Source organism: Harmonia axyridis, chromosome 4 (genome assembly GCF_914767665.1).
Source record: "Harmonia axyridis chromosome 4, icHarAxyr1.1, whole genome shotgun sequence".
Lineage (NCBI taxonomy): Eukaryota > Metazoa > Arthropoda > Insecta > Coleoptera > Coccinellidae > Harmonia > Harmonia axyridis.
In genome coordinates this window covers 14295063-14310532 of record NC_059504.1, presented here as the reverse complement: position 1 = coordinate 14310532, position 15470 = coordinate 14295063, and the positions used below count along the sequence as shown (strand labels likewise).

At 32.9% G+C, this 15470-nt stretch overlaps 1 long non-coding RNA gene across 1 annotated transcript; it reads left to right on the top strand.

Annotated features, from left to right (window-relative positions):
- The first annotated feature begins 1942 nt into the window (after positions 1 to 1942).
- Positions 1943 to 10441, top strand: LOC123678427. The gene is made up of 2 exons (XR_006747247.1): positions 1943 to 2276; positions 9694 to 10441. It is a non-coding gene; the product is annotated as an uncharacterized LOC123678427 (long non-coding RNA).
- Positions 10442 to 15470: the final 5029 nt, after the last annotated feature.

Sequence of the window (15470 nt, the reverse complement as noted above, 5' to 3'; positions counted from 1 at the left end):
TTGATAAAAATCACGAAAATATCACAAGGGGGAGGGGGGTGTAGTAAGATATCACGTGTATTTATTTTTTCGTCAAACGCGCTATTTTTAAACAAATATTAAGCGGCACGGCGCGGCGTGTAGTGACCTTGACTACATTAAATATATTCATGTACTAGTACAATACGTTTTTCCTATGATTACACTTTTCGTTTATTATTATTGTTATGGCAATCAAAAAAAACTTGCAACCTGGTGTAGACATTTTTATTATGGTCCTTAATTTCAGAAGAAAGATTATAGTTTATACCTGTATTTAAATTAAGATAATATTCAGAAAATTTTAAGATTCGTTGTAGGTACTAAAAATACACGTGATGTTGAGAAGGGGGAGGGGGGGTGGTCTTAAACCTCACTACGTATCACCAATGGGGGAGGGGGGTTTAAAAAATGCTAAAAAAAGATCACGTGATTAATGGACATCCCTTATCTGTATAAGTCCGATCAAGTTCCACAGGATGGCGTTAGAAAGGAAGATATTTCGTCCTACAAAAACTTTTCTGACTGTTTTGTGATTGTTGATTCAGTTAAGTTTGAGTGGGCGTCAAAGATGGACACTATAGCAAAGAGAAAATACGCTATATTTTACAATTTTTCTTAGATAAAGACGACAATATAAACCAGGCGGCGAAAAATTCGAATAGTGTTTATGGTCCTGATACTGATGTAACAATTACGCGCAATTTTGGTTTCGTCGTTTTCGTTTTGGTAATTTCGATGTCAAAGATGCACCACGTACTGGAAGGACAATTGTCGATAAAATCATGAACATTATAAATAATCAAGACGGTTATTATTATTATTTTTGTCGAATCCTACCGTCTTGTGAGCACCTATTCGATTGCCCAAGCGCTAAAGATTGCACAAAAAACCGTTTTGAACCATTTGCATAAGACTGGCCTCAACAAGACGGTACTACACGAGTTAACGCAAAAACCCTCGATTTCCATCTAAGAATCGCTGCTGAATATCAACAAAATCGACCCATTTTTGAAGCGGTTGATGACTGGTGATGAGAAGTGGATCACTTACGACAACGTCAAGCGAAAACGGTCGTGGTCGAAATGCGGTGAGCCGGCAGAAACGGTAGCCAAGCCAGGATTGACGGCCAGGAACGTTTTGCCGTGTGTTTGGTGAGATTGGCAGGGAATTATCTACAATGAGCTGCTACTCTACGGCACAACTGTTTACTCGGAACTTTACTATCAACAATTGGATCATCTGAAGAAAGCAATCGCCCAGAAGCGGCCATCTTTGGCTAATAGGAGACGAATTGTGTTCCATCTGGACAACGCCACACACATCGATAGTAACTCGCCAGAAACTCCGGGAGCTTGGTTAGGAAGTTCTTATCCATCCACCTTATAGTCTGAACTAGGCACCAAGTGGTTACCATCTGTTTCTGTCCATGGCGACCAATTTTGCTGGTGAAAAATTCGCTTCAAACGGAGTCTTGTGAAAATCAACTGTCTCAATTTTTTTCCACTAAGGACGAGGGCTTCTATGAGAGATGCATAATGATATTATCTTCAAAAAGACAACAAGATATCGAACAAAACGGCTATATTTGACCTAAATCAGGTCATTATAACTACGGTAATTAAATCCTTGTTATTCATACCAAAATAATGGATTTCCTTTTACTATACCCTATATTGCATTGTTCAACCATGTATCGTTTCAGTTTCAGCTATGGCTTAGTTTTTACCAAATGTCAAACGATGACATCTTCAAAAGTGGCAGCTGCTCAGATAGCGGTCTATTCAAAATGAAACCTCTTATTGGAAAACCCTTTACCTTACATAACCTTGCTTCAATACTTGCTCTACAGGGTGTTTTCACTCACCTTCCCACATTTTCTTCATCGAGCTGACCACGTAGTGTAGCCCGACCTTTATCCCGAGATACCAAGACGCCTCGCACTGCATCGCGGCTATCTGCGGGTACGTCGACGACGTCGTCGTCATCCCGACGCTGGTCTGGGGTGGGGGAAAGGTCTTTCTCTCGCGAGACGCGCTTGGAAGTAATCCAGACGCTGCAGCCACAGTCCGGCATGGGGTGCCCTCCTAGGGCGTCTCGTGGTCTGCTGGAGTGTGGCGTCTAAAGCTCGACGCTCTAGTTATTTACTAAATACTAACCGCATGTAAAAGTTTAAAAAGTTTCGTGAATAGTTTTAGTTATACATGAAGCTCTGCGTGATACTTACGATGGAGCGGTGAAGAATTATTAGAAGATAGGTGAGGTTGTATTTTTGTTGAAGCAACGTGGTTTTTGTTGAATATTTTTGATGGGATTGTTGACTAACAGAAGTATATTGGTAGTTATTTCAATTTTTTTTATCAGTTAATTGAATAAAATATCAATAATAATATGAGAAAATTAAAAATAAGTTTTTAATTTTCTTAAATAAATAGGTGAGTTGGTATTTTTTTTTTTTGAAGCAACGTGATTTTGTTTTGACATTTTTCGGTTTAATGAAAATAAGATTGTTGCCTAACAAAAAGGTATCAATATTTTTTCTATTATTATTAAATCAAAATAAATAATAATATCTTGAAATTAAAAATAGGTTTTTAACCCATTAATGCCCAAAACTATGAACTCGTTTTGAAATAATGAAGGTTACTATTATTTGTCAGAAAATGATTGAATATGAGCTAGAAAAATGTTAAGAAAATCTTTGACTTGTAATTTATGATTTAGAGCTTGGACACTTACAGCACAAAAAAGTATATAATATATTTTTTTATTCATATGATTTGAAGTGAAAATAAGAAGGAAAAATCATACAATTTCATGAAATTCGTCAAAACAATTATCATGGAGTGGAAATTTACGACTTCCATTAGCCTTTGTTGTTTTATTTTTACAAAGCGAGCATCTTGCTTGGTGGCAGATTATCAAGGGGGTCCATCCAAAGTAGTATAAAATTAAGAAGCCCACCTAGGTTTCATTTTATGCATATGGTAAAATTTTTTCTCTACGAATCATGAGTTTTACTTCTTTCTCCAACTCCCCTCAAGAGTTTAAAAATTTGAATGTGCAGAACCCAAGGAATGAATTGAATGAACCAATTTTATACTATAGTTTATTATTTCCTTTTTCATCTTCAAATATCTCTACTGGTATGAAAAAAAATCAAGAAGTCAATCAATAAATATAAAAATGAAATGTTTAATGAAAATGAGATTGTTGCCTAACAAAAAGGTATAAATATTTTTCCACTTTATTATTATTGAATCAAAATAAATAATAATATTTTGAAATTAAAAATGGGTTTTTAATTTTAATGCTACAGAAAGAAAGCAATAATTATTTCAATTTCATTATTATTGAATTGAATAAAATAATAATAATAACATCTTGAAATTAAAAATGGGTTTTTATTTTCTCAAATAACCAGAAATGCAAAAGTATTAATAACAATGGGATTTTTGCTTAGCAGAAACATATTACAATAATAATTTCAATTTATCATTTTTGAATTGAATTCAATAGTAATAACAGTATATCAAAATTGAAGTTTTTGATTTTCTTAAATAATAAAAATGCAAAAGTGCCAGATTACTTACTAGACTAAAGTTTGGAGAACAAAATAAAATATCGTAGTTATCGCAGTACAAATTTCAGCTTATTATTCCCAATAATAAACTTTCTTATTCGAGCAGAAACTTTTTCCAACTCCCTTATATCTTAAAATATCTCTACTTGTATGAAAAAATTAAGAAATCAATCAATAAATATAAAAATGAAATGTTTAATGAAAATGAGATTGTTGCCTAACAAAAAGGTCATCCATATTTTTTAAAATTTTATTATTATTGAATCAAAATAAATAATAATACCTTAAAATTAAAAATAGGTTTTCAATTTTCTTGAAGAACTAAAAATGTAACAGCAAGATGACAATAATTATTTCGATATTATTATTATTGAATTAAATTGAATCATAATAAAAATGTCTTGAAATTAAAAATGGGTTTTTATTTTCTCGAATAACTTGAATCAATTTTACACTATCTTAAAATATCTCTACTGGTATGAAAAAAAATCAAGAAGTCAATCAATGAATATAAAAATGAAAAGCTCGTTAGCTCAGTTGGTAAGAGCACTGGGCGCTTTCGAAATCTGGAAAATCGAATACAAAAATTCAAAGTTGCGAAATTATGATGGCTATCTTCATGGTAAAAAATATTTAATTTAGTAACGTATTAACAATATATGCTCTCAATTTCATGTTGATGTGGCATCAAGTTTCAAGGAAATATTTCGTTTGCTTTCATTTTTTTTAAGTTAGGAAAATTAATATCTTATATAAACAAATGATTTTTCCTTCTGAGACGATTTTAAAGTTTTATCAATATTAATAATATGTCGAAAATCTGTCTGCCATCTAGGGTTTTCTGGAAAATTCTAAGTGCTATTCACTTTCTCAATATTCAGAATATCTGTCTTTTTTCGCTAATATTTTATCTTTTTTTTTTGAATTTGTAGAAAATTTTCCTCAGCTTTGTTGTAAAATAATAATTATTGAAATGTTATATTGCATTTAGCGTCTAAACCACAATCAGAACATTTTTAAGGCTAAAAATCATAAGGTATATTTTCTAACGCAAATAAAAAAAAAAATTCAGGTTTTGAAACAATAGAATTTGAATTTGATTGATTTTTTTTTCGTTTTTTTATTTTCAAGACCTTTTTAAGGCGCTATGTATATTCCATTCATTATTTATCAGTTAAAATGTAATCCTGATAAAGACACAATAATTATCTTATAAAAAAATTGTGATGCTAGAGGAATTTTCCATATAATATAATCTTTAGAGAGAAAACATTTTCTTTAGAATTATATTCGACGTGACTATTTCACTAGAATAAACAAAATAAATAAAACAAATTCCTTATTTAACAATGGGGAATGTTACTTTTTCGGAAATTGCCAAAATTCATAAAAACAGAAGAACTTTAGTTATTGGATGAACTTTAATTTTTTACGAAAACCATATTGCATAGAAATTTAACGAACGCAGTGGAGACTGATGAAAACATAACAGAGAACCTGCAGTGCAATATAGTTCTCGTGAAAAATTGGAAGTTTATCCGATGAAATTAGCAGTTGAGCTCTAACGTACGACAAAAAACGATGCACATTTTTCCCGATGTCAAAACACCAAAATCGCAAGATATACTTGACTTTTTAGTATTGGAATAAATTTATTGCTAAAAACTGTCAAAACTGACCTAAGTTTTGCTACTCTAGTAAAATTATAATTTAAAAAACCATCAGAAACTCAACAATCCATCCATCATGAATCACATCAAACGTGAATATAATAAAAATGTCCACAAACACCTGATAAGTTGGCGAGCAATGCGGGAAACGTAACAAAATCAAATATTAACACGTGTCCATTCTTTCTGGTGGCCAAGACAGGGGTTCCCCGATGGTACTCTGCCAAAGTGTGTGTCCATTGACTGCACTCCAGTTGGCAAACCTGTAATACGTTCGGAACGTGGCCAACTAGGGTCTTCCGTTTCCTAGACCAATGTTTATAATTTTTAAGCCAACCCCGACCATTGCCAGACTTTCTCCTGTTCCCGATGTCCAAATATTTGGCTGTTGCAACCTTGAAATTGTGCGTGTTGGCAAGCCTTGTTTCTGGAACACGTACCATTTTCTCTTGTCTGGTTGGTTCTGCTGGATTAGACAATTTGCAGGTTGTTGTTTGTTTCAGAAAATTTGAGGTGAACACTGAAGTGTAATCGAGAGCTTCATTTATGCGCCAGTTGTTCCCTTGAAGACCACTTATCTACGTAGATGTAGTTATGTGGTCACCAAAAACGCAATAAGCAAATTTAAAAATGGGTTTCCCTAAAGTTTTCTTCAATATTTTTCTTGTATTGCATATCAGTCTGATTTTGCAGTAGGCTGGAAATTGTTATAAAGTATACGAAAAATTTCTATTCAGTCGAAATATCGGGTGTTTCGTATTCCAATATTCTTTTCGAACTTCTCGATTCTTTTCTATGATTCTATTGAAGCTTGAAATTCTGCACAATGATTCTTATTAAAGGATCAAGATAAAATTATATACGAGTCTTGAAACCGTGATTAGTTATCCAAATGCAAATTTTCATTTCGATCGTATCTGTAGTTTTGAAATCAATAGCAAAATAAAATTCCGAACAAAATTGGGCTGAGGATTCCGTATTTACGGAAATTTTGCCCATTAACGAACTCAAATCTACCATGAAAATTTCAATTTTCTAGGTCTAGATATCGCCATCAAAATTAAAAAATTACAGGCAGTATAGAAATAGTAGAGATTCGAATATTTTCTTTTTGGCAAATTATTCCTTCAGGATGTGAATTTTTTTGTTACTGAGTATATAAACATAAAAAGGAAATTGGCCTAATATTCCTTCAGAATGTGAATTTTCTTATGTTACTGAGTATATGAACATAAAAAGGAAATTGGCCAAATATCTATTAGCCAAAAATACACATCTAACATGCATTACAAGATATATTTTCTAGAAACTTAAGTGCATCTTAATAATTATGAACTTTTATAAATTATATCTGGACAATATTGTTTATCATTAGCTAGAAGACTATTGGGTATTTCAAATTGAAATGGTAAATAAAAACTATCAATTGGCTTTATGTAATTATATAATTATTATTATAATATATTATAATATTATATATTTATAATTATTATATTATTTCATAAGGAGAAGTGTCACTTTTCATGGCGAGCCTGTGTTTACCCGCCAAACGTAGTGAGGCGGTAATTGAAGGCGAGCCATGAAAAATCTCTTTTCCTCCGAATAAAATTTGTAATTTTTTTCAAATGTTTTGGAATTCATAAAAATCTGGAGATCCAACTTTAAATAAGATTTAAATTAACGATCGCTATCAATGGAAAATTTGTCTAGCTATGGTTGTCATTATAAATTAATTTTGCCATACATGAAGTATAATAATTTACATAGCAACTTTTCACTCCGGCGGGGAAAAAGTAGAACTTTTTTATGAACTTGTCAGTTAAATTATGACGTTGTTATTGTACGTTCGAGAAATAAATATATTCCTCAAAACATTGCAATAGCGAAGTGAAAATTATGAATTAGATTCCATCTTCTAGTAGTTTCGTAAATTTTACGGTTCTTAATTTTGTTTTTTTTCCGATTTACTGCGAATATTGACTTTGCAGACACATATTAATCAGCAAAGTATTAATTCTCCTGTCTAGGCAGCAAAGTAAGGACTTTCCTGCCTAGGCAGCAAAATTATTATTCTCAATGGGAATAACACATTTTTAACATTCAATATTTTTCGCCACCTCTTTTATTTCTGGAGGAGTAACTACTTCTAAGTCGCTATCACTGTCGATAATATAAATATATCGGATACTTTTCCACAAAGACGGTCAGACATTTCATGAGTTGTCAAACTATAATTATTGTGGACATAGACATTTCCATAGCAACAAACCATTCCAACAATTGCGATTCCTATCAAATTGCGTTTTAGATTATCACTACAGGTAAAATAAAAGGATTTTAGGAATGGTAATAATTTTCAAAAACAATAATAGCCTACATATATCATTATACACAATCGGAGAAAAAATTATGCGTTCAACTCGGCAGCGAAGCTGATTGCCTTAGCCGCGGCAGTCAATCTACTACTTTGACGCCTAGTAAAACTATTACCTGATAGAACTAATAGGATAGAGTTGCAAATTTGCATTAAGATATGAAATAACAAAACTTTTATGCAAAATTTTATGTTCATCGAATCACCAGATACGGAGAAAATTCAAGAACAATATCGACAAAAATTGCGCAATATTTCCATGTCGACACATCCGATCTGGATAAGGTTTCGCATGTATGTTTTGAATGGCAATTTCAAGCTGTATGCAAAATTTTGAGTGGATAGCATTTTCCGAACTAGAAAAAATTCAAGCAGAATATAAAAAAAAAAATTACTCCAATATTTAAGTAACAACAGATACTCATGGTGAATCACATCTTTTATTAATTTAGGTATACAGTTATTGGTTCTCGAAGGCGCATAAATAAAGGGCGCCAGATAAGCTCCAGACTGCAGTTTTGAAGTAATTTTCCTCATTTTTTCCACTTCAAATGATGTGACTTTCCCCCAAAATCATATTTCACGGATAAATTTAAACCATTCAGCTAATTTCCTGCAAACGAGCGTGCATCCATATAAATGCGCGTTATTGTCAACTTTGAAAAGCGTAGCAAAGACGCCTAACCATTAAATTCGTCCATTACGTATTATATTCTAAGGTATATGAGACCTAATGCGTTTTGTCTGTAGCTTCGGTTTATATTTATCTGAAGGTATGTCGCAAGAGGACAGATTCTAATTTTAAACGACAGTATGTGAAAAACACCGCACGATTTTTGTTTTGAGCTCATAGTAAATAGCTACATTGAGATTGACTTCAAAGGCTCCCTATACCTTGTTCTTCGGAAAGATAATTTTGAAATTGGGTGAAATATAGGATCTGCGAACAGGATATGTTGTGAAAGCTAATGGATATAATGAGAGGTTCGTCCTCTGTGTGTGTTAATTGGTGAGAAATTAACACAAACAAGGAACAAAAAGCCTACGCAATAAATTAAAATTAAGTGATTTTCCAGAATTGATCCGACTGTTATATATAAAAGATATTGTTCTATTTTGTTGATAAACTTATGAATTAAACTTTTCAAAACTTTACAATACTAACTACTAGAAATACTAAAATTCACACCTTTTATCACGTGTCCGTGACAAGAAACAGACTCACAATGATATATAAGTGTTCTACTAAGTATTTTGTCATTCTCTACAATAAGTTATGCTAGTTATTCGAGAGCCTTAAAAGATTATTTTTGTCTTTTGAAAGGTCCAAGGTTCCAACTATTGATATTTTCGGTTTTTTTATAGAATAAGTTGAATAAATAATCTATATCTATACCCAAGTCCTCATGCAAAATATGGTGTAATGTCTTTTGTGGAATTCCTAATTCCCAAGATCGACAGCAGCAATATTCTTAGTTGTTCTTGAGTGACGCACTCGGTTTCGATTCTTCACATCACTTGTTCCAACAGCTCAAATTTTTCCACCAGTTTGACTATTGCCGATCGAGAAGGAGCTTCAGGACGACTCAAAAGTCTTTCAGTTTTGCAAACAGGGACTTCAAAATTTTCTTCTTTTTTATAGTTTTTTAACAATTTCAATACGTTGTTGAAGAATGTATCGTTCCATTTTTATTAATGGCGTAGTTTTTACTACTACAGCTGAACAGATAGGGAGTCATTCAAAATGCAACCTCTCATTGGCAAACTCTTCACAATCTAATAATTGAATATAAAAAATAAAGAAAAACTGAAAAAATTATTTCTTGTTAACTGAACTACCCGCATGATTATGAATTATAACGAGTTAATAGAACCTTTCCAATAGGAGCATAATAATTGAAAGACACCTTCGAGTTCGAGTCCAGCATGATATTTTTTTCTGATTTGGTCAACCTTTTTTTTTTATTTGAAATATTCTATCATATGTTTAAAAAACTATATTGTGAAATTTGCAGTATTTTTCATTAAAAACTCCATTTCTATTTCAGTAAGACATCATGTCCAGTAGACCAAATTTGGATGTGACCTCCTTGGACCTGAAGGACCTCGCCGCCAAATTATGCATGTCTCTGATCAAGACAGCCGTCTTCGAATATGACGTCATCGGTGACGTGTCAATATCAGCTAATGTGTCGGGCTGATATTGACCGCAACTTCTGATACTTCTCAACGAAAAAGCTCCGTGTTTTTCAAGATATCATATTTCCTTTTCGATTTGTATATACTGGATAGTTAATTGTAATTTTTAGGACTAGAAGATTACTGCGTGAAACATGATATCTTTGAGATATTTCAGTATTGTTTAGAGCTTTACTTAGGTGCTTTATTATCTAACATTATGCGTAAATCTTATATGATTATATACCCTCTGATTTGATGATAGATGATCTAGATGAATTGTATAATTTAGGAGAGTTATTTTAGTATACAACTGTGTATATTGAGAAGTAATTCGAACTGCATGTTATTTTATAAACATATACAATAACGCAAAGTTTTTATATATTGATATATGAACGAATAGAGAGTCAATTTGGAGTCACGAGGTAGTTGTCTATAATTTTCGGTTTTTGTCACACGAACTGTGTAGAAAAAGAGTTTCGAATCTGATATCATATGAAGGTATAATGTTTCAACACCCTCACTCTGTTCGGATAAGCAAAATTAGTGCTTATTCAAGATGATCGATGAACGAATTACTGTTATTGTATCCATCCAAATAAACTTTGAAACCAACTGTTTTAATTTATTGTTGTTTCCAAACCTGCGCCTGAATTAATCGAACTTCATTTTCACAAAGAAGAAATAAAAAACAGTTTGATAACGAAAGCAATAAGAGAACCGATAATTTTTTAAGAAGTAAAGGTGTTCTTCAGTTGTGAAACCGCATTTTGAGGTTAAAAATACATACTCAAATAAGAAAATATTCATATTTATAGAAATTGATTACGTAGAATGATGAAATTTCAAACTTCTAATGCTATCATCGTAGATACTGAACAAAATATTCTCAACTGCAAAGTTCTAGCTCAAATAGTTCCAGTTTTTCAATATTCTACTTCGAATATTATACTGATATCATCAGCATCACACTCGATTAGCCTAGATGCCACTTGAGATGAACAAAATAGAGCAATGTAAAAGATCTCCACTTGAGTATAGAGGGCAGATGTGGCAACTCAACGGCAAAGAGTATTTTTGAATGCTCAATTCCCCGCAATTATGTGTTAAATCAAAAATGTTTGCTATTTTATTCAACTTTATTCAATAAACGTCACTACTTTTCTACATTGATAAATGAAAAGTAGGACAATCACGAAATTCAACAGACATTTAAAGTTGTGATGAAATGAGTTGAACTAAAATATTAAAAACCAATCAAATCTGTCAATCACTTAATTCATTTAATCATATGTAGGTTTACACAAAAATTAGTGTGGGTATGTTTGTTTGTCCTTGATTCATTGCTATAGTATTTAACATATCGATATGGAATTTTGGAAAAAGGTTGAGTATACCCCCGTGAAGGTTTTAGGTGCAGTGAGCACATCTTCACAAATACAAGGTGGTCCTGATAAAACAATTCACCAGAATAAATTTTCCGTAAATATGGGTTTTTCTGAAGAACGCTGAGGCAAGTCACTTTTTATTTATTTATTACGATTATCCTTAGTATCTTAAATACTAAAAGGGGTCGAGTAGAACAACTTATGGGAATATCTGGCTGGACTATTTATGTTGACCATCCTGTATACTTCAAGGGAGTATACTTCAGTAAACTTGAAGAAATAAGATACCGACACATTCGCCATTTTGTATTTAAACAATTTTTTTAAATTTTTTCCATGAAAACGAATTTCTTTACCTATCAAATGGCAACAACGTACTTTGGAAAGTTGCAATATAGTTATTTTTGCAAAAGTATATGACAATGGCGAATGATCTATGTATATATCTGTATCTACCTTGAAAATGCACGCAAAACTGGGCAATTTCTTAAGTTTGTATTGTCAACCTTTGGCTATGACGACATACTTATTACAAAATTAGAGTAAATATGATTTATTCTCGAATGAGGAGCTGTCGTCCTTATGTTCACCAGCATTTATATAAAAGATTGGTGTCATAAAAATTTGAATGAATCATAATGAATCTTTCACTAAACAATGAAACATTCGGAATGGGTTCTCAGAATTTGTTTTGAAAGTATTGTTTGGACAGTCTGGAAATAGTATATAACATTACTAGCAAGGTGAGAGGGTTTTTACTGGCGAATGGAGGATATAATTGACGAGCCGCAGGCGAGTCAGTTACCTCCTTGAGCCAGTAAAACCCGTTACCTTGCGTGTATTGTTTTATATTTTATTTGTTTCTCATTTGTAAAAAGGTTAGATAAATTCCAAAAAAATTTCAATAATTTGTCTCAAATGTCGTAAGCTATCATAGACAAGTCTATGTAAGCTATGGAAGCGTTGCCATGAACATGTCTGTTTATTTTTCTTTACAATTGTTTTGGCGAAAGAGAGAATGAATGTACCAAAAGAAATTATTGAGGCAGCCAGTAGTGTAGCTTCAAGTTTATCACCTGCAAAATCATCTTCAAGGTACGAGCGAGAATACGACGACTTCAAAAAGTGGCAAAACAAAAATAGTGTGATTGGGGTAACTGAAGATGTTTGTTGGTCTACTTGAATCAACAATCAGCTAGATTCAGCCCTAATACTTTATGGGCAAAATGGTCTAGGCTGAAAAGCTGCTTGGAAATGAAAGAAAATGCCCCTGTTCGCAGGTTTGTTTTCCTTAAAAAATTTATTGAAAAATATGACGTTTAGTTGTCATTTGCAGATTTCAAAAGGTAATAGCGTTTCTGAAACGAAAAAATGAGCGTTATACGCCAAAAAAGACCAAGGTATCTAGTAAAGAAGAGGCTGAACAATTTCTTTTACATGCTCCTGATGACCAGTGGTTGCTGGCTAAAATTGTAACAATATTTGGGATTTTTGGATGTTGTCGATGTGACAAAATTCTCTCCTTAAACATGAATGATCTAGAAGATATGGGAAAATACGTTATTGTGACATTGCGGCAAACAAAAAATTTAACAACAAGAAGATTCACCATAACCGATGATGGCTGCAGCTTCAAGCCTTGCATGTTATACAGACAATATGTAAATCTTCGGCCTCCTGGAACAGAAAGCCTAAGATTTTTTTTGACATACCCACATGGAAAAATCTGTGTTACTGGAAATAACAATTGTACCATGATTTTCAACATATATGACGATAAAACAAAATTTTCTAATGTAAATAATACTACTAACTTGTAAAAATTTTGCAAGTTAACTGTCAGTTTTACAAGTTAGTGACTTGATAAAATAAACTTTCTTGATTAATATCGTGTTTTTGGAAACTGACGTTTACAAATGAGAAACAAATAAAGATTATTTTTCTTCGATCGATGACGTCACGCCTTAGCTAAAAAAAAGGTACTTCAGAGTTAAAATGATGCATCCACCATTCAGCGCTCCATGCCATTGAATTTTATAATTCATCCTCCAAATTATAATCCACTTATTTCCAATACCGAATTACAAAAAAATTACATAAAAAAAATACCAACCTCATAAAAGAAAGAAGAAATTGAACATTTCCACATCAACACAAGCTAAATCACCTATGTTGAACTGCTATACTGGAGTACTTCAGGCGCAATGTCAAACCTTTGTTATGTTGTACAGGGTCGGCCAAATTAGACACTTTTGAATGAGAAGTAGTATTTCTATACTGTATAGAGGAAAACTGATGTCGGTATCTGAGGGCCAATTTTCATGAGAAATTCATTGGCGAAAACCGCAACTCCAAAGCTATTACCGTTACATATTTACAGAGCCTTTTTCGGAAATGTTCTTTTTCGAAATATTGCTGTAACTTTCTTTCTGTTGAAAATTTTTCATTTCTTTAAAAACATTCTTTATCGTTCAAAAATTTACCAACAGTATAATAACAATTTCTTAACAATAGAGCTTTCACACTGGCCTTGAATTCTCTAAGATTCAGAGACGTAATATGGGAAGAAGGTAGATGGTTGAACAATTTTATGCCCTGATATGTGGGCGACATTTCAAATTTTGTTGTTCTGTATTTTGGTATAAACAGCACTCCCCCACTTCTTGTATGGTAATTATGAAAGCTAGATAATTTTGTGATGCTATTCTCTTTTTCCATAATATATAATAAGGTTTTAAGAATAAAAATACAAGACAGCATGAGAATACCATTTTGTGAAAAAACTGGTCTACAAGACGTCCTTGGTGTTATATCATATATCATGCGCAAAATCCGCTTTTGAATAATAGAGACCCTACTAACCTCTGAAGAATTTCCCCAAAGTAGAATGTTGTACGATAAATGGCTATATACTAAGCTGTAATAAATATTGATCAACGATGACATGGGAAACAAGTGTCTTGCTCTACTTATAGCGAAAAATGAACTTTTCAATTTACCGCAGACCAAATCAATGTGACTAAACCATCTTAAACCTTCATCCAGAGAAATTACAAGAAATTGTACACAATCTATAGATGTGGTTACAGTATCTTGATGGTGAAGAATGGGTATTTACCCAATTGAAGAAATAAATATTCTCAGGCTTCTAGACATTTTCAAAAATTCTACCATAGAAGTATTTCATATACAGGGTGGCCATTTGAAAACGAAACAGAGGAGATTACAGACGAAATAAAGTTTTTCGAGAGAAATGCTCGGACAGGTCGATTTCTGTTTCGAGGGGGACAACTTAAGATGTAGGTTACGGACGCATAGCACTTCAACCCTTGCTGCTACAACCCCCACCCCCAATTTTTGAATAGGGAAGATGGGGTGAGTGATACCTCAATTTAAAGGTAATTTTATACTGATTTCAGCACAGTAATTGTTTTTTCATTTTATGCATTAGTTCTCGAAATATTCGTGCGTTAGTTAGTTAGGAAGGAAGCCACAGTCATAGTTGTTTTGAAGCTCAAAATGTCGATTACTACAAGTGCCATGAAAACACCACTTCATTTTCAAATACTCAGTTAAGAATATTTCGAGAACTAATGCATAAAATGAAAAAACAATTAATGTGCTGAAATCAGTATAAAAATACCTTTCAAATGAGGTATCACTCACCCCATCTTCCCTATTCAAAATTTGGGGGTGTGGGTTGTAGCAGCAAGGGTTGAAGCGCTATGCGTCCGTAACCTACATCTTAAGTTGTCCCCCTCGAAACAGAAATCGACCTGTCCGAGTATTTCTATCGAAAAACTTTATTTCGTCTGTAATCTCGTCTGTTTCGTTTTCAAATGGCCACCCTGTATATTCATTAATGAAATACGAAAGCTGTTGATTGTTAATAAACAACCTCAAATGTTGCCAACTTCTCGAAAATCCATATTTCCATAATATTGAATTATTTCGATTATCCCCACCAGTCTTAATGAACCACTCTAACTCCTCCGGTATTTTCAAAAAATCCCACCGCATTAGTGTTCCAAAAGTTTCCTTTCCTCAGTGAACAACGAAAGCACGTTATCCGCTCTAACACGCAACATGAGAGGCCATTTAAAATGTTCAAATATGAAATTATGCAGCTCTTTCTCAGGGCATCTTTTTGCTGCAATAAACGCCACATTTCAGCGACTTTTTACCCTTCACTTCGAAAAGTTATTCATTCGGAATTTGGGTCAATGACTGCCTAACATAAATCTGGCCCGGGAGGC